The following is a 10,190-nucleotide window of genomic DNA, read 5'->3' on the forward strand; positions in this document are numbered from 1 at the left end:
AAAAAAAAAAAAAAAAAAAAACCCTCAGGCTTCATCCCAGGTTCAGTAAACTAGTATTCAAACACAATCACAAGTGACCCATAATTCAGTGGTGTGCTTGCCTTGCTTGCTATTCATGAGAAACAAGAGTGCACACCTCCTCCCAATTGTGTCAGTAGCCTTATTTGGGGAGCTCAAAATCAGCAATGCTGGCGTCTTTACATCATGGAATTATCAAGCACTACAAAGCATAGCTGCTCTGGACATCTAGTTGTTAAACAATTACCAGGACACCGCTGATTCACCTGTATATTGAGATGTAAGGAGCACTGGCACACAGCATTTTTCATGATCATGTAGTAGGACATAAAACACCACTCCTGACTTATTGATCTATGTTGTATTGTTAAACATTTCGGCCACTGAAACTAACATTTTTGTATGTACGTATTTTCACTCACGTCTTTTTACCTCTGTAGGATAAAATTTTTAAATGTTTTTGCTGCATCTTATATTGTCTCAGTGTGTATTACTAAATCTTCCCTTGTTTCCATATTTGCCGCCTATCTTTAAGGAGTCACTTCTTAGGACCCCAGAGAAACTGCTTGACTGTAAAGCAGCTATAGCTACAATCTGATCATCTAAAAGACACCATGTACATTAAGCTTATTCATTATTTTGTTATTTTCTGTGTATCTCACCAGTGATGCTATTCCCTTTCTTCCCAAACTTTCTTTTTTCATCCCTTTCTGTTCCTAGCCCTAGCTATTCTTCATCTTCCTTTAGAGTTTTATATATTGTCTAAATTATATTTTTAAAGTTGAGTACATTTATATGTACTCATTTTTCCTGTAGACATTCTATGGACTTCACTGCATGTTGGCAACAGCCTTATTTTACTTCTGCTTGGAAAATCAGGTAGTAAATTCACTTGACATCCATTATAGAAGAAGAAATGGAACAGAGACCTAAAAGACGTCCCCTAAAGGCAGTAACAGAGTTCCCACAATAGAGGCCAATTCTACAGTCTTCCCATTGCAAGCGAGCACATCACATCATAATCCATCATTTGCTTATGGATAAGTGTCACCCCATTGAGTTACATAGCCATTTATTAAAGGCTCTGTGCATCTGGCCATTTTTCCACTACAAAATATTTATTTAGCAAAAATACCTGTGGTGGCAGGAACTGCCAATTTCTAGAATCTCACTTGGCAGAACAAGAATACATGCAAGAATCAAATAAGCCAGGCTCTCCATAGAATGCACCCTGAGATTTTTCAGTATGTATTTATTCACTCCATCTGTAACAGGAACATGTATTCTGTTGCAGTGCACCAGGGTTCGTGTTTAATTTCCCTTTCTGCTCTGGGAAGATATAAAATTTAGCCAACTAAAGTTTAAAAGTCAGAGGAAATGCAATAACAATGGTTTTAGCAGTCAGCTCAGAGAGTGGAAAGGGGAATTATTATTGAGGCAAAGACACCCACAAGATTCCAATGCCTTGAATCATGGAAGGAAACAACTTGGTTTCATAAATAAATCATACAGTGGGATTTGAAACAGTCTACAAACCCATCCAAAAAGCCAGATAAAAGACAGTCCCCAATCCAGGCTTCCTAATCACCAGTGGCGCTCAGTTATTCCCACAGCATTCAAGCTAGACAACGTGAAGCTTCATAATCAGCACAAGTATTGAACCGTGCACGGAGCCAGGATAAATGTGTCTATTTATGCTTTACTAATTATTTATATCTTGAGTAAATAAACTGAAATGACAAGCTTGATCAGACCCTCATCCTGTATTGAGACAAAACACAAAGTATGTGAGAAGTCAAAGAGAGCGCTGGGCCCACGATTTGTTAACAAGCGACAGAATTTGCATTTTCATATGGCTCCTGATACATCTGCCTTTTGAGATGTACTGTGCTAAGGCCGGAAAAGCAACAGGACAGGGATACTCACATCTCTAGAGCACACACAGAGCAGGGCCCCAACCAAGATGTAAGACATGAGGGATTGAGCTACCAAATCCTGTTATTATAAACGTTATTCTTGACTTTCCCAAGGCAAACACTGGATCACAGAGCCTGAAGGGACAGTTCATTCCATGGACATTACAACACTTTTGTTCACGTTTCATTTGGCAAGAACAGACATCTATTCATCAATTTAACAAATGTGCATGGAACACCTGCTTCAAGTCACACAGAAACATTATATGCAATGAAAGTAAAGTTGTTTAAATAACCTGATGAAGTGAAAGAGTTTACATCAATCAATTAGCATCTCAGAAATGAAGTTTGAAAAGTTCTAAATTGTCCAAATGGTTGCAAAATTGGTCCCAAAAGAAACAAAGAGACTGGACCAAAATAATAAAGGAAAGGAGCTTGGGTACTTGCTGTTACCATTATGATTCACAGAGTATTGAGAATATAAATTATATGATTTTTTTGAAGAATATTTTGCACTGAAATATGAAAAAATTAATTCCAAGTGCTTTATGAGCAATGATTTCTAAATAAGTAGGACTCTTTGTAAACCATAAACAAAATAGATTCCTTCATTTATATGAATTATAAAATAATAGTATCGCTTATATTTTATAAAATACATGTCATATATATATTTGTACTCCATAAATTCCTAACAATTAATGCATTTAATGAGTGTGAAATACCAACTTTTGCTGAGACAACACAACAGCATAATGAAGGACATATCCTACATATATATAATTATCTTTATAGTATAAAATGTAAATATTGTTTTTTAAATTGGCCATTCTTTCCTACTGTTAAAAGTTTTATTTTCATTCCTGTGCTACCACATGCATAATCTTCACGTATCATTCAGTCTACTGTCACAAAGGACCTACACATCTGAAAAAGAAAGGCCCTGTTTGGGTGAGCAAACATGAATGATGGCTTTTTTGTTGACAAAAAGTCTTTCGCTCTCTTCCACAAATGAGGTAATTATAAGGAGAAAAAGTGAAAGAGAATTTATCAGGCGTTTAAATGAAGTTTGTGAAGGAAGAAATAGCTCTGAGGGCCTATCTTGCAAATAAGGATAAAAAGCACATTCAAGACACAACCAACACAAGAGGCTTCAGAAAAGGGAACAAAGTGGGCCCCAACTGGCAGAGTGAACCCAATGGTGGCAGGAGGTTGCAGAGGGCATCACAGGGGTCCCTGACCACACCCTGCTGGCTGCCCATTCATCATCGACCCCAGGGCTGGATGAATGGAGATAAGGTCAGTTTAGCATTTGGAAAAACACATGTGCTCACCAAAAGATGTGCACATGAATATTCATAAAGCCAACATTGAAACCACCCAAAGACCTATCCTCAGTTCAATGGATAAATAAGTCATGGTGTACTCATTCATACACTGCAATACTATAGAACAATGAGAATACACAAAATATAGCTACTGGCACATGCAGTATTGAGGGAAATGAGCCAGAATGGGGGGGGTGCCTACTTAAGAGGCAGTTTATATACAGAGTACAGAAATAGACAAAAGTAATCCAGTGTATTAAAACTTTGGGTAACCTGGGGTTAAAAAAAGATCATGATTATAAGAAGGCATGAGTAGGACTTCAGTGCAATGGTACCTGGGTATGTTCCATTCATAAAAAATAAATCAGTGTTGTGGACACTTTTCTATTTGTATATTCATCTCAATACAAATTAAGAAATAAATGATTCCTTTGTTACCTTGAAAATAAAAAGCAAAAAAAAAAGAGAGAGAGAGAGAGAAATAAAAGTTGAAATTAGAAGTGAACTACTTTGTGATGTTTTATCATCTCACAGTCCATGTCCAAGAATAGAAAACCCTCAGATTGTTCAATTGTGACTTCTTTGTAGTTTTGAAACATAGATATGGTAAAGTAAGCTTTATCTGTATTTCATTGGTCATGTTTTGCTCCTAGGTATTCATTTTACTCCCAACCTCCTCTCCTAAGTAGAATTCCTGCTACTTCAAGGAAGGGATTACACCACAGAAAGTAATAAAAAAAAAAAGGAACTACTTTATAGCTTTGGGTTTTCAAAATAACTTTCAGAAACTCAGCAGAGAAAATACTTCAGAAACAAAAGATTTTTTCAGTTTCAAAAATTGAAATCACCAAAAGTCAAAATCTAAACCTGGAATGGATTTGAGGCATAACAGTCATGCTATAAATAATACACTAAGAAAAAAATAAAGGCAATTAAAACATCTCATGCCAAAATAGATATGTCCTTGGATAGAAGAAATAAGGAAATCAGAAACTGCCTACAAAGTAATGTTTTATGTTTCTATTAGCCCGTGTCTGTAGTACATAATGATCACACTCATAATGGGGTGGACACCTGTCCGTAACATGGCTTCATTCTTCTATTCACCCCTTTTCCTTCCCTTTCCTTCACGCTCCATCCATCTCTTGGTCTTCTTCCCTTTTGTAAAAGATCTATCTCCCTGTTTCTTATCATCTGTCTCTTTCCTTGCTATTTACAATTTGGGTTTTTTCTACAAGAAAAACTAAACAATATTTAAACTCGTGTGTCTGATTTACTTCACTTAACATCATGGTCTCAAGGTGCATCCGTTTTTCTACAAATGACTCGCTTTTATCCTTCTTTGAGGCAGAGTTCTACTTCACTGTGAGTAAATATCACATTCTCTTTATCCATTCATCTACTGATGTCCACATTATGAATTGTGATGCTACAAACCTGGGCATACAAACCTTTGACAAAATCCAACATTCATTCCTGACAAGAACACTGGGGGAAAAAAGGTATAAAAGGACCTTATCTCAATCTGATAAACACCATTTCTGACAAGCTATTGCCAGCATCATGTTATTTAAGAGCTTTCCCTCTATAATCATGGGCAAGACAAGGATGTCGTCTATCACCATTCCTGTTCAACATAGTCTTTGAAACATGAGCAAGAGCAATTAGGCAAGAAAACAAAATAAAAGGGATGTTTGTAGGAAAGGGAGAAGTCAAAGTATCATTCTCTGCCACAAGTGACATGGTCCTCTACAGAGAAGACTCAAAAAAATTGCACTGAAGGACTCCTAGAATTAATAACTAAAGTCAGCAATGTAGCAGAATACAAAATCAATACACAAAAATCAGTAGCATCCCTATACACCAATAATGAACTCCACTAAGAAAGAAATTAAGGGAAAATATTCAGGATAACATCAAGAAAAATTAAATACTTAGGAATTATCCTAAGGTAGTGAAAGATCTCTAGTACAAAAGTTACAGTACTCTGAAAAAGGAAATCAACAGGGATATCAGAAAATGGAAAGATAGCCCCTATTCCTGGATGGGCAAGACCAATAGAGTCAAAATAGCTCTACTTCCAAAGTAATTTTTAACTTTATGTCTTCCTTGAAAGACAGTGTTTCATTTGGAAAAGGCCCTGTACCGGACCTCACTTCAGGATGATTCGAGATTTGGAGGGAGCAATAGCAAACCCCCAGCTCAGAGAGCTGAACAATCCATGTGTTATCTCTCCCAGGGAACAAAGGAAGGACAAGGTCTGCAGGATTTCCTCTCGGTGACACAGCACGACCAACAGGCAGTGATTACGAGTGGTCACATGGGGGATCTCAAGGGCAGGGAGAGGGACCTCATGTGCTCCCTGCAGTCTGGGGCTGAGAACACGTTTTCCTGAGGTCTGTCTGGACCCGCAGGGAGAAGCAGCCATAGACGCTGAGAACCAGCAACAAGAGGATGGTAAAGAAATTCTTAAGTTAAGCTTTCATTTCTTCTGGAGGAAAATGTCAATCAACAAAATCAAAAGATTTGCCAGAAAGAAAATTCACTTCCTACACATAGAAGTGAAGAGGTCAGAAACTCTGGGGAAAAAAAAAAAAAAACTATAAACCAAAAAAATATATATATCAAAAACCACTTCAGCCCTCTAGAAATCAAACAAAGGCACAAACAGGAGAATGTTTACTCAAGAGAAATGCTGGTTCTCAAAAGCATTGTGCTAAAGGAAAGAAGTCAGACACAGAAGTTGGCTCAGTGTCTGGGTGAAAGGGATGGACCTGAAGTTCACTGTGGATGAGATCAGGACGGTGTCTGGGGAGCAAGGCAAAAGTTTTACTGTTCGATTATGATGATGACTTCACAACTCTAAATAAATTTACTCAAAATTGTCAACTGTACACTTTCTCCTGCACTACACTCTAATCCTTAGTGAGCTCTTACATCATGCACTGCTTAGCTGTCCTACTGCGTGTCTAGTGAACCACTTTCTCCACCCTAGGCAAAAGCCTCCATATTGCATTGCTACTGTTGTGGGTTGGTAGTGGTGTCAGCGTGCTATGTACAATAAAGAGAAGTAAAAAAGCATGAGGCATGATCTCAAGCATAAAGATCTCCACACACCAAAGTTATGAACCTGCAAACCAAATGTAGCCCGTAGGTGTATTTTATTTGACCTATGCCATATTTTACCTTTAATATTTTCACTAGGATGCAACACAAAGTCCATACTTCTGGCTACTGCGGAATAACTAGAGGGTGTAGCAAATATGGGCCAATATTTCACATGACAGTTGACAAACAGCTCACCCCAGTCCCCAACACTTCTTATCACAGCCTATGAGCAATCTCTGTCCTGGCCCTCTTAGACCCACCATCACTCCCAATCCCAATGTCAACTAACTAAAGGCAGTAAGAAAGCAGGGTGATGCTTTTCCTTATTTTCAAATTTCCCAATGGTTATTGACATAAAACAGAAGGCATTTAATTAATTTATTATCAGTTTACAATAAATTGTTTTAAGGAATTGTGTTATAAGCCCCTGGAACCACAAAGATAATACCTATGGAAGATACGTTTTTTAAAATGAGAAAAAAATCAACTCATGTCACTTTTAAAAACCAGTGAAAGGGGCTGGGGATTTAGCTCAGTGGCACCACACCTGCTTCACAAGTGCAAGGCCCTGATTTCAACCCCTGGTTTAAAAACACACACACACACACACACACACACACACAAACACAATGAAACACAAAGGAAGGCAGAAGAGAAGAAAAAAGTAACCAAAAGGTACAAAATATATATATATATGAAACAAGAATATGATCATACTAGATCTTTCCTTATCAGTAATTACATTAAATACAAATGGATTAAACTCCCAAAACAAAAGATGGAGGATTGACTGTACAAGATTCATCTATATACTGTTTATAAGAGGCTCCTTTTATATTTAAGGACATGCAAACACTCTAAATAAAAAGAGGGCAAGAGGTATTACAGCAGGCACTATCGAAAAGACAGCCATACATATTTATATCAGATAAATGAGACTTTCAGTCAAGCACTGTCACAAGCATCACGAGGACATTATACAATGATAAAAAGTTTAGCGGGGGATTTAGCTCAGTGGTTCTGCCACCTTCCTTGTAAGTGCAAGGTCCTGAGTTGGATCCCTGGTACCAAAAAAAAAAAAAAAAAAAAAGGGTAAATTTTCCAAGAAGATATAACAATTATAAATATATGTGCACCTAATAGCAGAGTGCCCAAATGCATTAAGAACAGACTTAAAGGGTGAAATACGTAGTAGTAGTGTGATAACAGAGATTGCAGTACTGCACTGAGGACATGGGTGTGTCCCAACATCTAGAAACCAGAGCAATGTGCCACCTTCTCTACACAAAGGATAGAAACTAAATTGTCCTTTCAAATGGGAAGCCACATCTGACAAAACTCTATACCTCTCATGATAAAAGTACGCAGCATGCTAGGCGGTAGAGAAAATTGCCTCCCATAATAGATGGAAAGCCCCCTGTTGATGTAGTACTCATGTTGAAAAACTGAAACTTGTTTTGTGTGAGAAACACTTCTACAAAACAAAGGAGACAAAGTGGAACAAGTTCTTCAAAACACAGAAACCTACCCGGAGTATTCAGGGTTAACAGCTCTGTGCCTAAGCACCCACCCCTGTGTTCAGCAACATAAAAGTTGCATCGAACCCAAAAGAGCCTTCTGCATGGTTATATTCAATACGTAGAGTGTGTTACTTTGGTTTAATTATAGAAAATGCACTTTTTGTTTAAAATCTGCAACTGAATTGTCAAGTACCTTAATTACAAAATTGTAACATTAACTAAGATTTCAAAATACTTTTTCACTATCTCATCTCCCTCCAGTGTCCTCCTTGAATTCCCAGGGAGTCTAATCTAAATTCCTTTCCCATCATCACTGCGAAACTCCCTCCAAAAATTATAGGATATGCCTTCCTACTCCAGATATCACTTTTCAGTGAGCCCATTTTTACCTTTTTTCTTCCCACCTCAATCCCAAAGGTAGGCAGAATAGCTTTCCAGTGTTTAAGTCTCATTCTTGAGAATTTTTCCTCAAGTTTTATTTCAACTCTTGTACAGTTTAATATGATTTTTTCTTTATTTAGCCCCCAAAAAAGGACAATCAACACACACCATCCTCCCACCTATGAGATTTTCTTATGGTTCAAATGTTATTAAATTCCTCCTCACTCTTCAATTTGATAAGAAAAAAATGTAGTTTCCAAAGAGTGCATATATTGCAAACTCATACAGCAGTCCTGAGTACTCTCTTAAGAAACTGTGTTTTAGTGTCTTTAATGAAAGCACAGCTCTTCTGGTTTATCATAATAAAGTTTGCTTAAAAACCAACTAATCAGGTAAGAGACACGAACTTAGAGTGCCCATGCATACATACACAGAAAATAACACAAAGAGCATCACAAAACCCTTCTGAGAACATACTTTTATCTTCATGCTAACTAAATACCTTAGGTAGCCTAGGTGAAAAACTCCTTAAAAATAAGTGTTGGAGTTTTATTACATTCAATTAAGAGGAAACCATCAGAGTCAAATATGGAGGAGTGAATTTGTGTAAGTAGCTAATTTTATGATGAGTAAGAGAAACAAAGGTGAGATTTTCAGATCAAGTTGATATGGAGTAAATACACTCAGGAGAACACCTCTCTGCTAATGGCTGCTATTATCTACGCAGGTCCAGGCTCATAGCACACAGCTTATTCCTAACCCAGGAAAAAACAATATTATTAGTACACTAAAAAGTCATGCAAAACCTTTAAAAGCTACATAAACACAAATGGAGCAGAATAAACACTGCAAGATTAGCTAGATGCCTTGGAAGAACTGGGTTAGAAGTGGCCCTGTCCCTGGGCCTTCACTACCCAGCACAAGTTAATACCAGGTAAAGGAGGTTGGTTTCAGCTCTGTCTTGTTTTTATATTTTGAGTTTGGCTTGGTTTATTGTTTTTGTCTGTTTGTTGGAAGGAAAGGTTAATAAATGGTATAATCAAAACAAAGCAAAGAAGCAAGAAGGCCATTACTTTTGACTATCTACTGTACTCCAATACTGTGCTAACCAAAAGGATAGAATAATCTCAAGAACAGAACTGAAATACAAATTTGGTGACCTGAAACTTGAAAAGATCCTATCATAGTAGCTCATTTTTTGGTTTTTCATTTGTTTTTGTTTGTTTGAATTTTAAGTGGCTCTAACCAGGATGAATCTTATCCCCAAATATAAAAGGAATCTGCAAGTGAAATGTAGGATAAAATATCAGTGTTGAAGACATCATGGTGAATGGAGGCTGAAGGTTAGTAGGCAAATGTTTTATCATCCAAATATGCATTGTGGAAACTGCGGACTAATGTATAGCAAATGTTAACCACTGGCAAAAATCTTGAACAAAATATTAATAGGACATGTAAGCGTGTATAAGTATTAACTACCAGCAGCCAGCTTGACCCTAAGAAGAGTAAATCATGCAAGTTAACTTAATATCATTTTCTGACAGCAAGGTTGGCATATTTCAGCTGTAGCAAAGAATTTGAATATTTTAGTGCCATGCTTACAAATTAGATGAAGAAATGTGATGTGGAGAATTTACAACTGAGGAAATTAATACCTAGGTGAAAAAAATACAAGAACAAAAGAGTGTCGATTAATTCATCAAATCCAGTCATAACAGATCACCCATATTTGTACTCTCAACAACATTTTGGATGGAATAATTTCAGATGAACAAAACCTGAAGAAATAATTAATATGCTTGAAAGCATAATCAAGATCCACAATACACCATAGTCCACACTAATACATTTAAGAAATTTTAAAAATTTAAGTCTTAAATATTACCTACTAATTTCAAAATTGAAACACAAATGCAAAC

Source organism: Fukomys damarensis, unplaced genomic scaffold (assembly GCF_012274545.1).
Source record: "Fukomys damarensis isolate Sample0158 unplaced genomic scaffold, DMR_v1.0_HiC HiC_scaffold_25, whole genome shotgun sequence".
NCBI lineage: Eukaryota > Metazoa > Chordata > Mammalia > Rodentia > Bathyergidae > Fukomys > Fukomys damarensis.